We start from the raw sequence: 22262 nt of genomic DNA, 5'->3' as shown, positions 1-22262 counted from the left end.
CAGCGTGAGGGTTCCTTCTGTGCTCCTCCGCAGTGCCTTTCTGGAACATTATCGACCTCCACTGCAGCCTCCTCAGCCGCTGCCTTCTCCGCCTGCGCTTCAGGCCTACAGCTATTGTTGGACTTGGACATTATTGCCCCCGTCAGTTGTTGGAGATCCTTCGCTTCCTTCTTTTCATCTGGGAACTGGCCTTCACCGACAAGTCTTGGCACCTCTTATCAGGGTTTTTTCCCCTTTGCGGGTTTTTCCCTGCATTTTCTGGCTTGGTCCCGGAAAGGAGGTCACTGTGCCGCTGTTCTCACCCAGCGGCCACAGTGGCTTCTCCCCGTGACAAGCACACGCACCAGAAAAAGGAGAGAGACTACCTGGCACATCGAGGACTGCAAGGAACCATTGACTCGGAAAGCTCAGGTGAGGAGAACGTGGGTACAGGGGAAACTCAGCCAAGGGTACTTGTCAAGTCACACTGAGTCACTGCTGGGGTAGTGTTGGCTGCATCTGCACATGCAGTTACCGCCACCCGGCTGCTTGAGGCAGCAGATGTCAGTACTGCCCCAGATATGTGTGCCACAGCCACACTGGACACACATGAGCCCACCTTCCGGACAAGATGGAAATCGACCTGGGCGTCCTCCTCACACAACGAAACATGCGCTGCCTGACCCAGAGCCCGGGTGGAGGTGTCCACAGCTGCACCTGCAGCTACCACCACCAATGGGCCTGTGACAGCAGAAGTAGATTGCTGTTGGGTGATATGGGCGCCAGGTTGTGATGCAACAGCTGCATCACCAGGAAACACAGGGGTAGTGGCATGTCTGCACCAGCACATGGCTGTGCATCCTGTCCCAGAGGGGCACCCCTGCCTCTTCCACCCCTGTAGCCAACCTGGCCACCCTGGACTCCCCGTCCTCCCTGGTCTCCGTGCCCACTTGCCTGACCACGTCCAGCCCTTGGAGCACTGCCAAATTTGCCACCCTTAGCCTTTGGTGGCCTCCCAACCATTGCACCGATGGAATATGGGCTATGGAAGGTTCACTCACTGTCTGTGACCCCTGGGGAGAAATGACGGGTCGCGCAACGCTTAGGCATCCCCTGAAGATTTTTTTTTAATAAAAAAAAATCAAAATTGAATATGGAAATAAGCTCACCAAATAAAAACAAAACAAAATGTGTGCACGCGACCCCGGTAGCCCACGTGCGTGAATATTACCTCCAGCATTACGGTGTGGCACCAAGGAACACAAAAAACACGTACGCGTGGAACACGTGGGCTACAATGACCTCTAAACGGTACGCATACACAGGGGGTACAACAGTGGGAAAAAAAGAATATGCGGCTCACCGTTTGCCTTGTGTGGGAATAAAAAAAAGAAAAAAATACGCACTTCAGACGCTGTGAAGTAATCACGTATGAGTCCAGCAGAGTAAACAAACGCGTCGGTCTCCACGAACAGCACGTACAGTGTTAGTGTTTTGCTGGCCCGCACTCACCTTTAACCCGTGCAGAGACCAACACCTGCACGTGTAACGTCACATACGCGCTAAGGGCCTTTCCTTGAATTACACGCATTCACACGCGGACGTGCTGAATCACTATGCACCCGTCACGGGGAAACGCCTGCGCGCGTAACTTTACAGACGCGCTTACGTGCTAAGGGCCTTTCCTCGAATTCTACGCTGATGTGCAGTTTTTTCATGTGCCAAATCACTCCTTATCAAGCTGGCCACGCGACAACACACGGAAGACCACGCTTCTGCCCAGTAGGCCATTTTTCTGCCCCCCAGGGCCCCAAGCACGCTCCCACCTGCCTTCTGCTGCTGCCTGCCTGCCTGCTGCCCACGTGCCCTGCTGTTTGGTGCCTGCACGTCAGCCATCTGCAGGGGTGCAATTGATGTGACCTCCCCTGCTGAAACAGAAGACTTCCGACTGGGATACCATCTCTCCAAAGCCCAACCCCAGGACCCAGTTTCCCACCCATACCTGCCTCGGGGGTTGCCATGTCAGACACAACACCTTCTGGCACCAGTGGCAACCCCCCAGCAGAGAGGCAGAGGGCTACCAGCTTCAGTGCCAATGAAGTTGGTATCCTGGTGGAGCATGTCCTGGGGCAGTATGATGCCCTCTTTGGAAGTGTGTGCGCCGACAGTGAAGGACGGAAGAGGATCTGGATGGACATTGTGACTGCCATCAATGTGGAGGGGGTGGCAGTCCATGACATTCAACACGTCCGGAAGCGCTGGGAGGACTTCAGGTCCAGGACCCTTAACCAGGCCTGGCGCCTCTTGAAGGCAGCAGATGCTGAGGGGTGCCGGGTCCGCCTAACCAACACCCAGATGAGGGTCCTGGAATGTATACGCCCAGCGCTCCACCTCCAGGTCCTTGGGAGGCAGACCCGTCTGGAGTCGATCGGTAAGTGTACATGCATACTAAGTGGACGCTTTGCTTGTTGGGGTGTGGCAGGAGTGTGCAGGGAGCACATATGTCTTTGTAGGGCCATGTATGGATGTGTATGTACAGGGACATGAGCCTGCCGCATGCGAGTCCTCTCATGTGTGAGACACATTGATGGTGTATGTGTTGGTAAGCATGCTTGCCAAATGCAGGTGTGGGTGCACACATTTTTGAATTTCTGTGTATGTACTGTGGCATGTTTGTGGTGTCACACATGGATGCTGCTTCCACTTGCATGTATCTGCACTATGTACATTTGCATGTGTGTGTATTTGACAAGTGTGCAACTGTGATACACCATGGATGCATGTGACACTGACATGTAGGAGGCTGATTGCCAGATGTGACATGGATGGCGATGTTATCACTGCGACAGGTGGTGGAGATGTACAGATGCATGTATGTCTGGTGGCGTGTGTGCATGTGCAGTGGCGTAACACATAATGTGGGGGCCCCCCTGTGAGCCATGCTGAGGGGGCCCCCCCAGCTCGGCAAAAAATCATGGGTCGTGCCACACTCTGGGCCGGCCTAGATTACCACGCTTGAACAATACTCATGAACATGCTGCTGAAGGGGTATACCGCACACTGTACTAGGAGAAAGATATACATATGTGTTTTAATGCAATAAACAGCACACTTTCTGAGAAAAATTGGCTAAAAAGCCAGAGTGTTTGCCATTGTTTTGTAGGGTAAAACCAAGCCAATAGATGCAAATCACGCGTTGCTATTAAAAATGCCATGCCACATTGAAAACATGTCCCACTGGCTGCACAGTGTAGACCAGTGTAGACACATTATAACATTACAGTAAAGCATGCCAGGCCACATTTAGACATACCTAGACTGGTTGCGCAAAAATGCCAGTCGAAGCAATAACACTCATCAAGAAGAGAGCACACATTGAAGCCTGGGTCTCTGCTGCCTCTAACAACACAGCCAAACTCTTTAAAATCTGCATGGAACTGGTCAATCCTGTTGCGGTCTCCACCTCTCCTGTCCCCTCCCAGATCCTCTGTATGGCTCTGGCCTCTCACTTCTCTGCTAAAACTCAGGACATCCTGTCCACTATCTCCTCTTCCTCTCCTTCTCTTGGCCCCCCTTTGGCTATCTCTACCTGTCCTCGTCCTTTCTCCTCTTTCTCTCAGACAACACCTGAAAAGGTTTCTAGACAAGTCTGATCCATGAAAGTGCTGTCCAAACGGTGCTCCCATGCTTCTCCAGAACCATCAAGGACCATATTGACACTCTCGCTGCACCTTGGCCGATTTCTGTAATCACTCTTTCACCACTGAAATGTTCCCTCTCCCCTTAAGCACTCCCTTGTGCACCCACTCCTCAACACGCCGTCTCTCGATCCTACCTGTCAGGCAAACTATCGCCCAATCTCCATCACCCCATTCCTGGGCAAACTCTTGGAAAAAAGCTGGCCATCTCCCAGCTTACTCTCCACATTTAATTTGTTGGTTGTCTCCATGACCATCAGTTTGGCTTCAGAGCTGCCAGAGGCACCAAAACCTCTCTCCTGAACACCTGTGAAAATCTGCTCTCTAACCTTGATCTCAGCATTCCTTCTGTCGTAATCCTCCTTGATCTTTCCTCTACTTTTGACACAGTCAACCATGCCATCCTGATAAATCGACTACGTGAGAACCTGGGCATCACGGATCAGGCCCTGGAGTGGCTGACCTTCCTCTTGTACTGACCCTCCCAGGTCCAACTTTGTCCCTTTCTCTCTGCCACCTCTCTACCTGTGGCATTCCCCAGAGCTCTATCCTCTCACCCTTGTTTTTCAACCTCTACTTGGCTCCTTTGGCCTACCTTCTCCTCTAAATTTAAGTGTTATGGGGATGGCACTCAGCTTTCCTTCAGGCTCCTCTCATCTCTTGCTCATTCCTGACTGTCTATCCGTGATTCAGGATTGGTGCACCGCCAATGATATCTACCTTAGTGCCATTAAGATGGAGATCCTTCTCATTGGGACCCCTGCCCCTCCTTTCCCTCTCACCCTGGCCGCCCACCTAGGGCCCTCTTCCTTCGCCTTCCTGCGAGGCAAAAAACCTTTTGTGTCATCTTCGACTCCACTCTCTCTTTCTCTCCTCGCATCTCAGACATTGCTAAGAAGTCCCACTACCTACCAGCTGCTCCTCCTCAAAGGGACTCTACCCTTTTTCGCTTTCCCCCAGAAGCTCACTGTCTCCAGAGCCCCGTTTCTCTCTAGGCTGGACTACTGCAACAGCCTCTTTCTCAAGCTGCCTTCCTCTCTCCGCCCTCTGCAACTAATCCAGAACAGGACAGCAAGACTTATCCTTGGCCACAAGCCCAGGGATCATATCTCTACAGCCCTGAAATCTCTCCACTGGCTCCCAGTGGTTGCAGTAATCAAGTTCAAGACCATAAGACTTTCTGGGGTCAGGCTCATACTACATCCAAAGCTCTCTTACAAAATACCTTTTTTCTCAAGCCCTGTCCTCCTTGCACTACCTAGAGCCTCACTGTCCTGGCTGCACTTACTCCGAGCATTACAGCCCTGTTTTCCTCCAACTCTGTAAGGGCTAGACGCTTCTTCAGGCAGAGAGTGGGGGGTATATCTCTTTCCTCTGCAGATGCCTCCCTGCCCCTCCCAAACTTTAGCGGACCACCTGATGCTCCGGAACCAGCTCAAAACTTTCCTCTTCTCTGCTTTCACTCTCTCCCTCCCCTGCTGACCTACCTGACCTCCCCTGCTGACCTATCTGACCTACCTGTCTGCTTTACCAACTAGTTGCTTGGCTACCCTCAGAGTCTCACTGAGTCCAGGCTCTTTCTTGATCAGTCACCCTTGCACTGCCTCCGGCCTACCACACACTTAGGGACTGTAACTGTAACCCTACAGTCCCTTGTCCTCCTTGCACTACCTAGAGCCTCACTGTCCTGGCTGTACTTACTCAGAGCATTGCTGCCCTGTTTCCCCCTCCCTTTCCCCTTGCATTTCTCATTCTTGCACTTGCACGATTTGAATGACACAAGGCCTAGTACGGTCATTTGTCTTGTCCACCCGCTATCTTTACACCATTGCTTGTCGCACCAAGAAACACGTGTGTATAGGCATGTTATAATAGACTTATATCATATAATTTTATCACAGATGCTCAAAAAAATATACAATGTTGCAGTAAGAAATGGCTAGACTGGCAGCACCCAAATGCCAATCTAGCCAGGTAATTACACTTAGCAGGACTGCTTTATCAGAAATGTGCAGTTAAAAAAAGGTCATAATAAACTGAGGAATAACTAGCCTGTGTGCACCAAAATGCCTCTCTAGCCACTAAAACCACATATCATGCCTGCTTAGCTTGGACATGGACAACCATTATGATTTATCGCACAATCCCACCGCCCACACATCCCCTCTCCCTCCCATGCCCTACCCCAACCTCCAAAATCAGCTCCTTGGCCCAGAATTACCTTCACGTCCCTCTTCCTTTTCCCAGAGCTTACGTTTGAGGCTTCTTGCCTCATAGGTAAGTACTGGCATGAGGAAGAGTGGGATTAGGAGTAATGAATATACAGGTAGCTAAGTCAGGCATTACCTCCATGTACCTCTACCTCATCCCAGTGCTTGTGTATGAGGCATGGTGCCTCACACAAGTACTGCCCCATACACAAGTACAGGGGCAAGGAAGAATAGGGCTAGGACTAATGATGATTACCAATAAGTAATTAAGGCATTAAACACCAAGTAGGGGCTTTACAAAATTCATTTGACTGGGCTGCAGCACTCACCCCCAGAAAATGTGGGCTATGTTGACTCAACCTGGATGACCTTTAGAGCAGTTATCCGACAGAACAGCACACATATGTTAAATGGCACCTGGGTTTCGGTGGTAACAAGGGCCCAGCCGTTACTAATGTAAAGCATTTCACTGTTAGTACCTGCATCCAAATGCCACATTTTTTAGGCAATTGAAATTTGATGTGGGTTTAGTACTTTCATGCCAGGGAAGAGATTGGAAGGGTAGAAAGGGAAAAGGAGACTGTTATTCACACAACAGTTCATAAGTGGGTGCCTTTACACTTAAAGGAGAGAGTTAACTACTTGTAACATTGAAGCTGCACTAGAATAGTCTCATTAAAATGCGTAAAGAGGTTAGATGCCCCCACACAAATACGTTTGCTTCCCCCACCACCTGTGAAGTTAGTGCCTCTTCCAACATTTGAAGAATCGGCCCCCCAAAATGTAGGTTTTTGTTGTGCCCCTGAACACAAGCATAAACACCATTCACCATATACATGCATGCACGCCCAGCCATCCTTACATGTTAGTGTGCACCCTTTCACCATACACACACACACACACACACACAGTCACCCATACATTTGTGTGCACCCTTTCACCATACACTCACACAGATATCCACCTCCACATTTAAGTGTACACCCTTTCACAGTACACTCACACAAGGGAGGGGAGCCCTATTACTAAAACAGAAATTGGGCCTCAGTATAAGTTTGCTGGTCTGATAACAACGGTAACGGTAAACTTGCCGAGCTTGTTCTGCTCCCGGGTGCCTTCCCGCAAGCAGAGCATGTCGGATGCATCGGCACCATTCTGAATGGTGCTGGTGCATCTGAGCTCCCCATTCCCATTGAACCATATGAGGATCAAATGAGAATGGGGAGCATTTTTTCCGGCCCCCGCGAATGGCCAATTACTGGTAATTGCCCATTCGCAGGTGCCAGAAAAAAGTGCAGGTTTGGCGGCAGCCTACCGGTTTTACTGGCAAAGCTACCGCCAAACTTGTAATGAGGCTGATTGTCTCTTTTTAAAATCACTCTGACTTCATAAAGAAATTATTTCTGTTAAGGACCGAACCATAACTGAAAACATTTCTTTATGAAGGCAGAGTGACTTAAAAAATAAACTATTTCTTTTTTAATCCATAGGACTTCCCCAACCCATGACATGGAGGCTTCCAGCCTGGGGTCTTCCATGTCATGTGGTAGGGGGAGCCCTCTGACTTCAACAAGAAGGTTGTAGTTCTGTTACAGAAATCATTTCTTTATGAAGGCAAAGTGATTTCAAAAAGAAATTAAAAAAAAAATATTTTGAAAAAAATATTTTTTTTTCATTTTTTTTTTCAAGTGCGGCCCCCTCCCAGGCATGTGCTAGCGGGGCCCCCGCACCGCGGGGGCTATGGGGACCCCTGTTACGCTAGTGTGCATGTGTTCTGCACTCACCGTGTTGCACGTGACGTAAGGCTCACCTTCGGCTGCTCATGCTGTTGTTTGTGTATGGATGGTGCGGCCTGGGGCAACATTCCTGTTGATTTGCTCATGTGTGTGAGTTGAAATGACGTGTGTTGGAGAGTGCGATGCCATGCCTGAAGTTTGACACTGCCCCTCATGTACAACTGTCATGTGTGTATCAGACCATTGTACAGTGCCCTGATGCCTGTGTTCTTTCTCTCCCTGTCTGCAGCGTCAACTGATGAAGAGGGCGGAGACGGTGCTGTGGAGCAAAGCGGCAGGGATCGCACCGCCAGCCGGAGACGCAAGGCCCAGCCCTCCTCCCATGTTGTCATCTCGTCGGGGAGTGAGGAGTCTGGTGCCGCGTCCGTGGCTGCAGCTGCCGAGGGTAGGTCCAAGAGGCAGAGGTCGGAGGTGGACTACTCGGCAGCAGAAGGCACAGCTGAGACCCCACAGGGTCTGATGGAGGAAGATGGCATGGAGTCATCCAGGTTGGTGGGGGGTTTGGTTGAGGAGGACACACACGTGGTTCCTGAGGGGGGATTCCACTGGTGCTGGTGGTGCAGTCCAGGGGCAGGGACAGGAGGCAGCACAGGATGCCGCGGAGGTACCTGTGTGTAATCCTGTCCCCGATCCTGTGACTGTGTCATCCCGCACCAGCAGGGATGCCTACGTCCAGACCCGTTCTCAGGGAAGGGATGAGCGCACAACAACTGGCCTTCCTCTCCCTGCGGACATGGCAATCTGGGACCGTGTAGAGCCTGTCCTGGCTGGGATGGCGTGTCAACGTGGCATGAGAGATGACCTGCAGTGTTTTCGTGACAACACTGCACGTCATCTCGGATGCCTCTTTGACTGCGTCGACCTACTAGGACGGGTCACCAGTGCTGGGTTCCTCCGTGTGCTGGACCTTGTACCGACCCCCTCCTCACCTGAACCCCCTATGCGCCAGTCCTCCATGCCATCATCCGGCCCATGTATCACCTGGGTAACCTGTGGAGATGCCTCTGACCCAGCGGCCAGCCTGGTGGAGGACACATCCCTGCCACAGTCGGGAGTCTGAGGTCCGGCAGGGGTGGCCACCCCAACAACTGCACCCCAGCAGGAGGAGGACGTGCAGGCATCAAGAGGCAGGGCACAGGCACAGCAGCAGCAGGCTCAAGGTGGGAGCGATGATGGCTCGGGGCTATTTACATCAGAGGGGCAGGCATCGGCCGGAGGGCAGGAGGACCCTGGATTGGGAGTGTCTTCCGTGTGGCATCGGCTGGGCCAGCACGTAGATGCGGAGCGGCGGTGGGCAGAAGAGGCATGGCTCACTATGGTCAGGGCAGAGAACTCCATGCGCAGGGTGCTGAGGTGGGCCGAGTGCCTCGAAGCAATTCGCAGGGAGTTGGAGGTGGACATGGCTTTATCCCTGCGAAACCTCGGAGCCATGGAACAGGCCTGCCTCCAGGACATTGAACAGGAGTTCGATGATGCCCTGGCCCGGGAAATCGACAAGTGTGCCGTAGGACTTGCTCGCTGCCATTGTATATAGTTAGTTAGTGTTAGGTTTCATGTATGTTTTTCTTTCATTTGGGGCACTTGGACTATGCCCCACCTTTTTGTACATATTTCTTTTTTAGGTAGGGGGTTTTCTAGGTTTCCTTTCAACTGTTGGGCTCATGGACCCTGGATTTGTTGTTTGTATATAGTTGGAGACTGCTTTTCTCGTCATTTTTCTTTTTTTTTTCCATGGAGCAATGGATTTTTATGATTTTCTTTTCTTTGGATTTGGTTTGCTGGACAGACACTTTGGATCCATTTTCATTTGGATTTATTTAGATTCTGCTTTCACATATTTTTTATTTCACTTTTTTGTAACATGCAGCATTTTATTTTTTCTATTAATGTGTGATATAATTTCATTCCCTTGCTTTTGTGCTTAATACATTTTTTATTCATACTTCAATGTGTGGTATTCTCTCATTGGTTTCATGCATGTCACGATGCTGGTTCTCTCATTCACTTGCACCCATTGTGTGTGTGTGACGGACATGTATTGATGTGCATACTTGCCATTTGGGATGTATCATGTGATGGGGATTTCAGTGTGTGGTGGATGGAATACTTGGTTTGGTGTTTGGACTGGGGTTTCATGGGTGGGATTTGGGTGGCCATAAGGGCCATGTTTGTGGATCGTGATGACGTGTTGGTGGGGGGACATGGGTTGGGGCCTGCTGGCAGGTGCCCCTCACTGCTGGGTGGGTGGGAGTGCAGGGGGACATGAGTCGGGGCCTGCTGGCAGGTGCCCCTCGCTGCTGGGAGGGTGGGGGTGCAGGGGGACATGAGTCAGGGCCTGCTGGCAGGTGCCCGTCACTGCTGGGTGGGGGACATGAGTCGGGGCTCCCAAGTGTGCCATGTGGGCTGCCTGCAGGGCATGGTAAGGGTTGTAGTGTAGTCCACTGTGGTGTGGGCTGCCTGCAGGGCATGGGGAGGGGGGAAACCGCACACCCGGGAGGGCCCACGATGCCAAATCGCGTGTGGTACTTCCCATGCACCCCCGAATACATGTACCCTGCTCGCACAGGGCCTATCGCATGAAACTTCCTGTACAACACCCAAATACACGTACCCAACTCGTACAGGGCCTATCGCGTGTGGTACTTCCCACGCACTCCCGAATACACGTACCCCGCTCGCACAGGGCCTATCGTGTGTAAAACTTCCTGCGCACCCCCCAAATACACGTACCTCGCCCGTACAGGGCCTATCGCGTGTGAAACTTCCTGCGCAGCCCCCAAATACACGTATCCTGCTCATACAGGGCTATCTACGCCACGGCTGGTTATGGATGTTGGAATCCATGAATACTCTGTGCGCTGAAATGGGTTTTGGCGCCCGCGGCTGGCGCACACTGCTGCACGCGCACACTGTGCGCCAGCCGCGTGTTCCAATTGTGCGCTGATTTCTGCGAATTACCCCTAAATCTTTATGTAGACGAGTATGAGCAAATGAAATTCCAGATCTATTTGAAATTTAGACTCTTGTTGAAATCCAGCCGTTATAGATCTAATTTGGAGGGAAATCAAAGGATGCTAGGTCTAATAATTAAAAGAGATACCGTACCATATGGTCGCTATTAAACAACAGGAGTTTTGTACAGTCACAGAGCCTAGCTAACGCAATTTCTGCAGAGGTGTGGGAAGCCTATATCGGTAATAAATTTAAAATTCCAGTACTCTTCACGAAAATTCAATCAGGAATCCGTAAATTGTGTTGTAATGGTAAGATGTCCTTTTCCTTGGATGATATTATTCAAGCAATCAAGGTTCTTAAACCTCTGACAGCTGCTGGTCCGAATGGGCTTCCTGCTCATATATTAAAGGATGACCCTTTCTTCTGGGCTGCAATTTTGGAAAGAAAATTTGAATATATTTTATCTACTAATAAGATACCAAAATCATGGCTTAATGCTATAATTATCCCATTTACAAAAAAGGGAACGCTAATAATCCGGCCAGCTATCGGCCTATAGCGTTAATGGATTCATCAGCAATGGTGTTCGCAATATTACTACTAAAACATATTCAAGATCACATCCAGGAACATGACATCTTCTCAAAATATCAAACCGGATTCCGTAAGTATATGGTGACGTCACTAAATGCCATCATTATAGCCCATATTTCTACTAAATATAAAAAGCATACCAGCGGACCTATATATGTAGCAGTGCTAGTTTTAACTAGTGAATTTTGACTCCATTATTAGAGAGCTGTTATGGAAAAAAATGCTCAAATTGGGGTTTCTGCCACGAATTGTGCAATTGCTTGCGCTGTTACATCTTGACACCACTTTTCAGGTTAGAGTCACCAAAGCTGGGGCTCTTACCTCTCCATTATTACTGCAACAGGAGTGAAGCAAGGGTGCAATCTTGCTGCAACCTTATTCAATCTTTATCTTTGTGACATAGAGAGAATATGGGATGGTACCAAAATGTACCTTGCTAAATTGGCTTGTTTGAAAATACATGGGCTATGTTTTGCGGACGATATTGTCCTGTTTGACACTAACCCATATGAGTTGCAAAATAAGTTAAATACATTTATTGAATATGCAGGGGACCATAATCTGCTGGTAAACGCCTTGAAGTCCCAGATTATAATATTCCACAACACTAAACGACTGAAATCTTATAGTTGGAATATTGCAGGAGATAAAATAGAGCGTACTGATAGAATTCGCTACCTTGGGTATGATTTAGCAAAGACCAACACCTTGAAATCTTGGGAAACGAGGATAAATACCAAAGTAAGATCACTATCATCTATGATGAAGATAATTCTAAGAAAATACTGTAAATTCTCATTGATGCCGCTTATAGAGTTTTATACACTCAAAGTGGAACCTATTATATTGTATGGGTTGGGCATTTGCTTGTTAGATGTTGACACTATATTAATTATATTAATACTTAATTATCAGGGAGCGGTCCTTACCTTCTATGGCGAAATTTTCTGATCAGATGGATAACATTTTATACAATATTAATTCCTCGATTGAAGATCTACAATTGGGCTTACCGAAAGTGAAGCGCAACCTATATGATCTGGACTGGGCGAATACGCTGGACAGCAACAAAACTTATAAACTATATGCTGATTATGTACTGATTATGAGAAAGAGGGAGCTTTGTGCACCTTATTTAATTTTATGTCCTTCGAATAAAATAAGAGCAATTTATATGCGATTTAAACTAAATCAGTTTAAAACTCTGGAACGCATTTATAGTTGGCAACATGGTGCTGGTCTTTCCAGTAGTAGGAAATGTCATTTTTGCGAAAACATTACGCAACAGGAAACATTGAAACATTTATTGCTCTATTGTCTGCGCCTTGTGAACAAAAGATTAAACCTACTTGGAATTTTTAATCCGCAGGCATCTGAAATAGCTAGATCTTGTTTTTGGGAAAGGTGTTTAGCTGGGAATACTGTATCTTTTATTGTGGCTTTATCTTGCCTTCTATCCTGTATTGAACAAAAATGAACACAGAAAATTCTAATGAACATCAAAGGATCTAAGTATGTGTCTAAAGGGTAGAAAAGTATAATACTTCACTGGATATTGCATATGTAGAACAATGAGATCAAGTTCATTGAATTATGATAAAAATATGATGAAGTTATATGAAAAAGTGATAGGGAAGGTAGTGAGATCATGATGTACCTATAAAACCTTGTTTCCCTTGGTATACATTACAAGTTCTGCTAATAGTCAAATGAGGATTACTGCATGATACTATGGTTGTTTATGGGATCCAAAGAAACGTTAATTTTTGTAAGCTTATGATGCTATTTTATAAATATGCCTACTACAAACTATGAACAAAAGGAAGATAATATTTTTTTTTATATATGTATGGTTTGAAAAATATTATTGTGTCAAACCATAAAAGTGTGATATATGTTGTAAAAGTTTGACTATTTATTTTTTTGATATTTTGTATAAAATAAAAACAACTTTTAATTTAAAAAACAGTGCAGCTAGTCGAATTCGAACGGTTAATGAGGCCACCAATAGTGCCATTCAAAACCCTGAACTCACAGGGGTTAACGATGCCAGAGTCGGTTGGACAAACCAACATGAATTATCAAGCACTTCCTGTGCAACAGACGCTGGTGAAGAGGTTAATTCCGAGGGATCTGACCTAATAAATGACGTTTCGTTTTACATCGAAAGAAATAAAAATGCTCTGGTAAAATGCTGGTCGCCTGACCATATACCTGACCAACACAGACAGTGTGGAACCCAACAACAGCCAAGTGCCTGTGCCATTTCACTGGAACTTAATAAAAAATCATCAGACTCCACAATGATGGATTCATCCACCTTTTTAACTCTTTCACAAAAACCGCGCAAATCGAGGCCAAGTGAGACTCAAGGGCGCGCCCAAAATAATACATCAGGGACCTCGTGCTCAACTGATTTTTAAATGTAAATCTCCACAGAATGCCGTCACATTTCTGTCTAGTTCTAACAGCAGAATTGTGAAGATCGAGCTGGAAAATCTACAGACTGACAGAAATTAGGTAAATTTAAATAGAAGGAATGTGATGCATCTATTGCATTCCGTTCCTACTTTGTGGACGGTCAGCTCAGAGGACACTGCAATTGTGGAATACGTCAATGAGTCTCAAACAGACTGGGTGATCCTTCACATAAAATCTAATATGATAAAAGTATTTATTACGGGAAGCAAGCCTCTCAATTCTGACGTTTGAGTTTGAATTACGGGAATATAGTCCGTACAAGCCAAAGGGTGACAACGCCCGGCCAATGACATCGATCCCTTAATATGATGCGAGTATGCCACAACGTCAACCTCAGGCCTCAAAAGATACTTTTGATAAACAGACAGCTCACCTTAAAATCACATTTGCCAACTGTGGAGAGCTGTGTGATGCTGGAGCAAACAGTGGCAACCACGTAGACAAACTAAGAGACGACGCAGACTGGTCATTGCTAACTCACGCATTGACAAAAGCCAAATCACATTAGCAAGAGGCAGCGCCAATAACAACCAATAGTAGCCTCTTCTCCTGGAATACTTGTGGGTTCAAACATTTGTTTAATCATTCTGCTGTGAAATTCAAAATTGCATCGATAATCTATTTACAAGAAACCTGGCTACGTAGTGCTCCTAATTGTAAAGGGTATGAGATACTATCAAATTTAGAAGTAAAATGAACCCTAGGCAGACCATATGCAGGGTTGTTAACTCTTGTTAAACATAACGCTCATTTAAAAGTGGTCAGTACAGGCAATCCCAATCCGTTTATACAATGGACTGTACTTCAACACATCCAATTTGAAGATACAGACCCCACACGTACTGTAATACTGAATCTCAACTGGAATACTGCGAAAATACACAGTAACCTTTCTACAAGCAATAGCTTCTAGTACAGATGATGCGTATAGAGACTTGCCCAGACCACACATTATGATCTGTGGCGGCCTAAACATCAAATGCCTAGATGACGATGGCTGCCCTCTTAGTGCCCCTGATGATGACAGAGGAACATCAATGACGTATACAAACAAGTGGAGGCAACTGATGAGCTCCCGAAATGTTTTCATGTTAAATGGCCAAATACTGGGCGATACTTCGGGGGGAAAAACCTGGAGGAACAACAAGCACTCTACAACAATTGACCATATTTGGTCTTCAACATTTTTTTTGTTTTTACAGCAAGTCAAACTCTTAGATATTATCGCGCTACAAACCAGTGACCATGAATTGCTGAGGTTGACTTGGAACGTGAGAAGTGGACAGGTGCCTGTACACTTGTGTCAGTCAATGGTAATAAACCAAGGTGGAAACCAAAAATTAAAGAAAGACATTTATTTACTAACCACAAAATATCTTGATCTGATAGAAAATGGCAAGGATGTTACATCTTATGCGCCATTCTTGGAAAGCTACAAAGTAGAGAAAACAGGATTGAAACAACCAGTTTTGAAACCTAGGCATCTTTACAGTCTGTCGTTGAACAGCGGATGAGTTTATGACGGATTCTAAGGAATATCAAGAAAAACCCTTCAATGATGGATTGTGCGAAATTAGACGCAATTTTGAAACAGAGGAAACACCGCTATAAAAACTGGTTGATTCATTTTAAACACCAACGTGATCAAGAACAAGGGGAATTAATGTTGAAAGCCATTTGCAAATCCTCTTCTAGAGACACCTGGACAATAATTAATCATATCACGCTAAACCAGCAAAGTAGGTTAAACAGTGGTGTCTCGGAAGATCGATGGGCTGAATATTATTCGAGAGTCTTTGCTGGCTTTTCAGATGAAGAGGCTGTGATCATCAATGTGTGTTCCAAACCTTTGAACTTGTCAAGTTCGGCATCTCACATAGAAAATGTGATTAGACAACTGAAGAACTCACATGCTGCCGGGCCAGCCGGTCTAACCAATTCAATGCTTAAAGCAGCGCCAGAAGGTTGGGCAAGGTTCCTAACACTATTATTTAGCTTCATTTCAACCTCTGGAAGGATACTAACATCATGGACCTTAGCTATTATCGCCCCAATCTTTAGAAAAGGACACAGAAATGATCTGGCCAATTACAGACTGAAAGCCTTGTTAGATGTCATCGGAAAACTGTTTGCGTTAGCCTTTTTTGCAGATGTGAAGCAATGGGCTACGTCTGTCAATTTGTTGGACCCAAGACAAACTAGGTTCACAAAAGACGTAGGAACTGACGTAAATCTCTTCATTCTGAACAAATTGAGAATGGAGATGGTAAAAAAGAAATGTCATCTATTCTTGACTTTTATTGACCTCAAACAAGCATGCAACAGTGTAAATATATTGAAACTCTGGCAAAAATTACAGATTTGAGGATGCCCTGATGACCTGTTAAATCCAATTGGTGCCCACCACACCAATACAACTGTGTGTCAGAAAGAATAATGAAGGTGAATTGTCGTCCCAAATAGATATCAAACAAGCAGTGAAACTAGGCTGTCCTCTACCTGCCAGTTTGTTCAACTTGTATTCGGCGGATTTGCCTGAGGCTTTAAAAGGATCAGCCCATTTCCTCCTAAGACAAACAAGCAACTGTTATCAGCTGTGATATACGCAGATGATCTGGTCCTAATGAATCAAACACAGATTGGACTACAACATTCACTTAACTCATTACAACACAACATGGCATTTAACTACCTCGTCACAAGCATTGATAAATCAAAAATTATGGTTTTGGGCCATAACCTTGGGAAAAAAGTTTGGTGCTTCAAGCAGAGAATAGGCATTGAACAACTACAGGCCATAGAATCAATACGCTATCAATACGCTATCTCAGCATTACATTCAATAAATCAATAGCGGGAAAGGCATGGCTAGTAGAACTAGAACGAAAAGCCAAAATGCTTGCTGCTTAAGGCTCAATACTTCAAAGGTATGGCAAATTCTCTCTCACTCCCCCCCCCCCTGCGCACCTTCTACATAAGATAGCTCCAATTCTTGCATATGGAGGAGAGGCAGTTTGAATTTATCCTGGGAAACAAATATCATAGAAGGAATTATTTGGAAATCAACGCTGAAGATCCCGATGAGTTTACAAATAGTAGCCATAAGAGCAGAACTTGGATTACAATCCCTGCGTTCCATTAGATTATGGAAATCGTTAGCACTATTGAGGAAAATAGTAATGGATAAGCCCTCGATTCTATGTACCATTTTAAAGGCAAAGGCTTTTGGGAAACATGCTTGCATCAACTGGATTATCTGGAGTCGTCTGTAGACTCTCTTGTCGCCAATCATTGTGGAGAAAAAGCAAGACGATCAGACTGGATTCAGACTCTGGAACTAAAAGCACAATACAAATCGCTGAGGAACTCGGATCAGGAGTCCAGAGCAATTAATACAATTCCCCTCTACCTACAGAAATTCCCAGTATATACCATTGTAATCCGCTCCTATGTATAAGATTAAACATTACATTACAACCTATCAACTGTATACAAAAGGTCATCAGAAGGCTAACAATGGCATGAGTTGTCTCTGCAATATCACAGAGAGTTTGGAGTCAGTGAAATATATGCTAATGACATGTCCCACAGTGAGTGCTGAAAGAACACTGTTTCTTTCTAAACATGTTGAGAGTGCAAGTTTGTTGACAGCTGATGAATGGTGGAATGTGTTTCTCTGTGGTGAGAAACTAGCTTTAGTAAGTGCATGAATCCACTTTCTTGACAAACTAATGACCAAGCCGACTACACCTAGCTGAACGAACAATCGGTTTGCATGGATTTAGCAGATGCTAAATGTTGTGTCTTAAGATGTAAACTCTGATGAGAAATGTCTTGAGCTTGTGGAGTTTTAATCATGGATATGTCAGTGTGTAAGTTTGTTATAAACTAATTCACAATAATAAAAAAATAAATGTGTTCTGAAGCTGAAGCAAGAAGAAGCTGTTCCTTGAAGCCCAGCTGGAGGAGTGGTCTGCTGCTGCATTTCTTAACATAATCAGAAAGTTGTTGTGTCTCCCAAGGACTGATCCAGAGAGGACCTGCAAAGGAGACCTCTCCCGAGCTAAGGTAGACCATCGTGCAAAACCCCTGCTCTTAATCGAAGTATCCTGGAAGCCAGTCATGTGTGTCGGTGGTCCGGAGGAGGTGACTTTGGAGTCCAGAATAGGAGTGCCGACATCTTGAGCCAGAGAAGTCCATTGATGTCACCGAGGGTCTGGAGGATATTTTTTCGTGACCGCTGGAAGCTGCTGCTGTCTACCACCCAGAAGAGGTATACCCTGGCATAGTGCTGCTAGACACCTGGAGCTGTGAAAGTTCCAAAATGCCTAAGAACATTTCAAACGACATCCTTGCCATCATCCCTGGCCACTTTTTTCCATCAGAGGAAGTCCAGAGTCGCTGGAAGCAGAGGATGGTCTGTTGGTGGGTTTCCCACCACCAGAAGCTAACAAAGACGTCTCGATGGTCCAGACTTGGTGAGGATCTGAAGTCGAGTCCAGATCGCCAGAAGCCATCCAGAGGTGCTTGTTGCGACTGCAACACTAAAGAACCAAAAGTCAGAAAAGAACCAAAAGTCAGAAAACTGCAATATTCCAAAACCAGACACCGAAAGTGACCTATGGAACCGTCGCCGCAATGCCTTAGAGGAGCCAACAGCAAGTTTCATCTTCACAGGACTTCTACAGTCAGAGAAATCGTTGTCCAAAGGAGAGCACCATGAAGAGCCAAACTGCTACACTTCAGAAATACCTTTATTCTTGGACTCAGCCTCCCAGTGGCTTCCTCTTCAAAAGGTGGTCTACCAGCAGTGGGAATCGTCGAGTAAAGCCGGGAAACTCTGCCACTTCTCCTCCAAGGGATCAAAGGTACTGTGACGAGGAAGAGCATCTTCTAGCCTCAGGAGTTGTCTAGGAGTCCCAGATTCCTGCTCTCCTTTGGCCTCTCGGGTACTTTGGAGTGGTAGAACCTTTTAAAAGAAAGCACAAGGCTATTGAACCTTATTGGACTGGGCTGTCAAAGACAACATAAGTTACTCCCTAACATTTCCCTTACAAGTTGCCCAGGTGGGGGGATCCTCACTCAGAATTACTTGTCTAGTCTAAAGAAAGCATTCTGCCATAACAAACCCGCCTTTCAAATGGATTGTGTCCTCCCACGTATTCCTTATCTTTGATAAATCCACCTCCAGCTTGCGGGCCTCAGAATTATTTTTGCCAGTAGAGGGCGCTGTGCGTCGACGTCCCTCAAGTCGGTGTCCCTCGAAGGCCTCCGTATCAGCGCTGACGTCACCATAGATATAAATAGTCTTGCGCAACGTCCGTTGCTCAGTTCCGGAGACACAACGCTCGGTTCCTCAGTGAATCTTTCCAAAATTTCGATTTTCTTGAAGAAAACTACAAATCTGCAATGGCATCTTTGTCCGCTTCGATGCCACAATCCGTTTTCAAAAAATGCTGTGATTGTGGAAAAAAGATGTTGACCGATCCGCACTGCCTGTGGTGCCTGGGCCTAGAGCACCCATGCTCAGTTGATGACTGTATGTCTATGACGGCGAAAGCCTTGAGAGAGCGTAGGGGGAAGCTAGAAAAAGGTAAGACCATTAAACCTTCTACCCCTTCGAAATTGTCCTCGGCTGAGTCGAGACATTTGTCTCCTCGTCATCGGACCCACAAGTGCATCCACCTCTGCGCACCTGGCTACCTATCGCAGAGGTTCCACACCTCCACAAGACCAACTAGAACGCCCTACGCCAACATGCTTAGCTTACCCATGGTAAAAAGAGCTAGAGCAGGTGGCGCTTGCTTCCCCTACCTTGCACCCTCACACTGGAATGCTCAAACCCCTTCTCTCCGAGGTGAGGTATCTCTCATGGCGTTCCACAAAGCTATGAAAACTGCGCTCTTCGCCTGGTGTACGCCACTTCCACCTGCATCTACTGATTAATCACAAAATGTTTTAACATATTTATTCTGTACTGAATATATCAATGTACAACGGGTAAATGCATTTCCCACCTGTAACTCCCCTGTAACTAAGCTCCCCACAAGTAACAGCGCCTCATTGCCCAAGGGCTGTCTGTGCGCTATGCAAATGTAAAAATAAATAAATAAATCGGAGTAAAAATTCACACTCGAGATCTCGAAGTGGTTCTCACCACTCATCCAGATCGAGACATGCCAGGAAGAGAAACTATAGATCACCTCTTCCAATTCACCAGAAAGGGTCACCTGCCCCACGAAACACCGTTCTCCAGCTAAGTAGGAAGAATTTCGCAAAAAAAAAAATGCCAAGGGTCTTCGAAAATGAGGCCTTGTCCCCCTCGGAGATGCCTAGAGGTGATACCCCGGGTGAAACACCTGAAAAAGAGAAACGCAGTGAGTCGCCGACCTGGGCAAATAAAAATCCTTGAGAGCTTCACCAACCCTCGAGTAGAGACAAGAGTCCTTCGCACAAGACCGCGTCATTGACGCTGTCGTTAACAGTGCTTTCGACGCACAAAACTATGCCATTGTTGGCCCTGACGAAAGGGATGTCATCAAAAACCTCATGCCCCAACCGCGCCATCCACGCTCGAGGCTTCGAGGGATCCTTCGAAGGTGTCCAAAAGGACTTCGACTCCATGGACGACATCGAGCAGAATTCAGATTCTCTCGACGACATTGACGCCATAATCGAGTATGTTGACACCGTTTGTGAGTTTGTCAAAACCTATGACGTCTACATTGACGACTACATCCCTATCTCAAGCAGTGTCCACCAATTTGGCTCCCTCATCGCTTGAAATGGGTTTTACTCCTTACCCACGCTCTGACTGCTTCAGAGCTTTGTCCTCTATTTATGAGGAAGGGGAAAACTCTGATAATGAAAGGCATTTTGGTTTACAATCTACAATAATTCCTATCCCAGAGGAGTTAATATCAGAGGAAGTAAGATTGAAAGATCTTCAGGAGTCTTTACAGGATGCCAGTGGCACAGATACCACCCCACACACAGACTTCGGCAGACCAGAACCTGGGGAGCATGCAGAGATGTATTATAGATCTCTCATGGCTAGAAATATGGAGTTTATGGGGTGGTCAACACTTGCACCCTCTTTTCACCAAGATGACCTAACAGACCTCTTACATAAAGGACCTCAGTAAGACCCTATCGTTCCTTTTCATGCAGCGTTACAGAGAAAGATAACTGCAAATTGGGAAACACCAGAGTTACCCCTGCAGTAAACAAAAAGCTCTCTGTGAAATACAGAACGTCAGCCTCAGATCCTCTGTACTTAACTAAGCATCCAACCCCAGGGAGCTTGGTAGTACAGGCTGCGACTTGGTCATGCAGGCAATCGGCGTACCCCACAATACCACAAGATGGGGACGACAAGAAATTTGACGCCATGGCCAAAAAGTTCTTCTCGGCATGCTGCATGGTACTTAAGTCAGTTAACACCACTTGCACGCTAGCGAGATTCAGCCAAACCCTTTTGGAGTGTGCTTCATCGGCGGCTGACTGTCTCCCAGAAGGGGAGGAATGAGACGCATTCTTGAATATCATCAACGACGGGAAGGATGCGATGTGTGAGTCCGTCCAAACAGGTCTCAACTCTACTGACAGCATCAGCAGAGCCATGACGGCCAGTATCACAATCCACAGATTTGCGTGGTTGCAGAAATCTGGTTTTGCTCTTGATGTACAAACCAGACTTCTAAATATGCCCTTTGATGGCTCCTCTCTATTTGGCAAGAAAGCTGATGACAGTTTGGAGAAATTGCATACTTCCTGTCATGATCCACCGATCACGCCCCTTTTGGACTTCCTAGCCCCTATCACAAGGGGGCTTGCACTCCTTGGTACTTCCAACATGGCCGTCTAATGTGGTACGCCTTCCACCAGCCTCCACGTCAGACGTAGCGCATTCTACAAATAGACCACGCCCCCGCGCGACTCAACGCTATCACTGGTAGTGGCTAGACATGTGCTCTGTAGTTTGCTGAACTATTCTCCTGTCTGTTCCTGGGCCCCGGACCCTCTAAATCCCATCTCCCTTCCTCCCTCTTCTGTCTGCCTTGATTCCTGGATTTCGTGTGCCGTCTTCGTGTACACCTTCCTCGTTTCCTGGACTTCCCAGAGCCTCTGAGTATCCCTGAACACTGAACACACGCTGGAGCCAGAAGAGGCTTGCGCGGGCTTGTAAAAAACCCGATCCGTGCGCAAGAAGACTCCTCCCAAGAAATCCTGCAAGGATCGATCTCAGGTGAGAAAGGCGGAAATCCGTGACACCTCCAAAGCGGCAGCCAAATCCCTTGGGGCTGCAATTCATCAAACTCCAAACCGCCCCACAGGTACCTGGAGGGGAAAGCCCTTTTGTTTTTACTCTGCATTCAGAAAAGGCAGAGGGCAGCCAGCTCAAAGGGGCCAGAGATGATTTACCCGTGGTGGACGGGTCAAAGGTACCAAGTCTGCATCAGCAGGTGCTGCCTTACCCTCAGCATCTGCGTCGGCCGCTCCAAAACCCCTCTGAGGTCCCTCCACACAAAACACCAATAGGAGGCAGG

The sequence above is a fragment of the Ambystoma mexicanum genome, chromosome 9, assembly GCF_040938575.1.
Source record: "Ambystoma mexicanum isolate Mex_15411 chromosome 9, UKY_AmexF1_1, whole genome shotgun sequence".
NCBI lineage: Eukaryota > Metazoa > Chordata > Amphibia > Caudata > Ambystomatidae > Ambystoma > Ambystoma mexicanum.
This window is presented reverse-complemented; position numbering follows the sequence as displayed.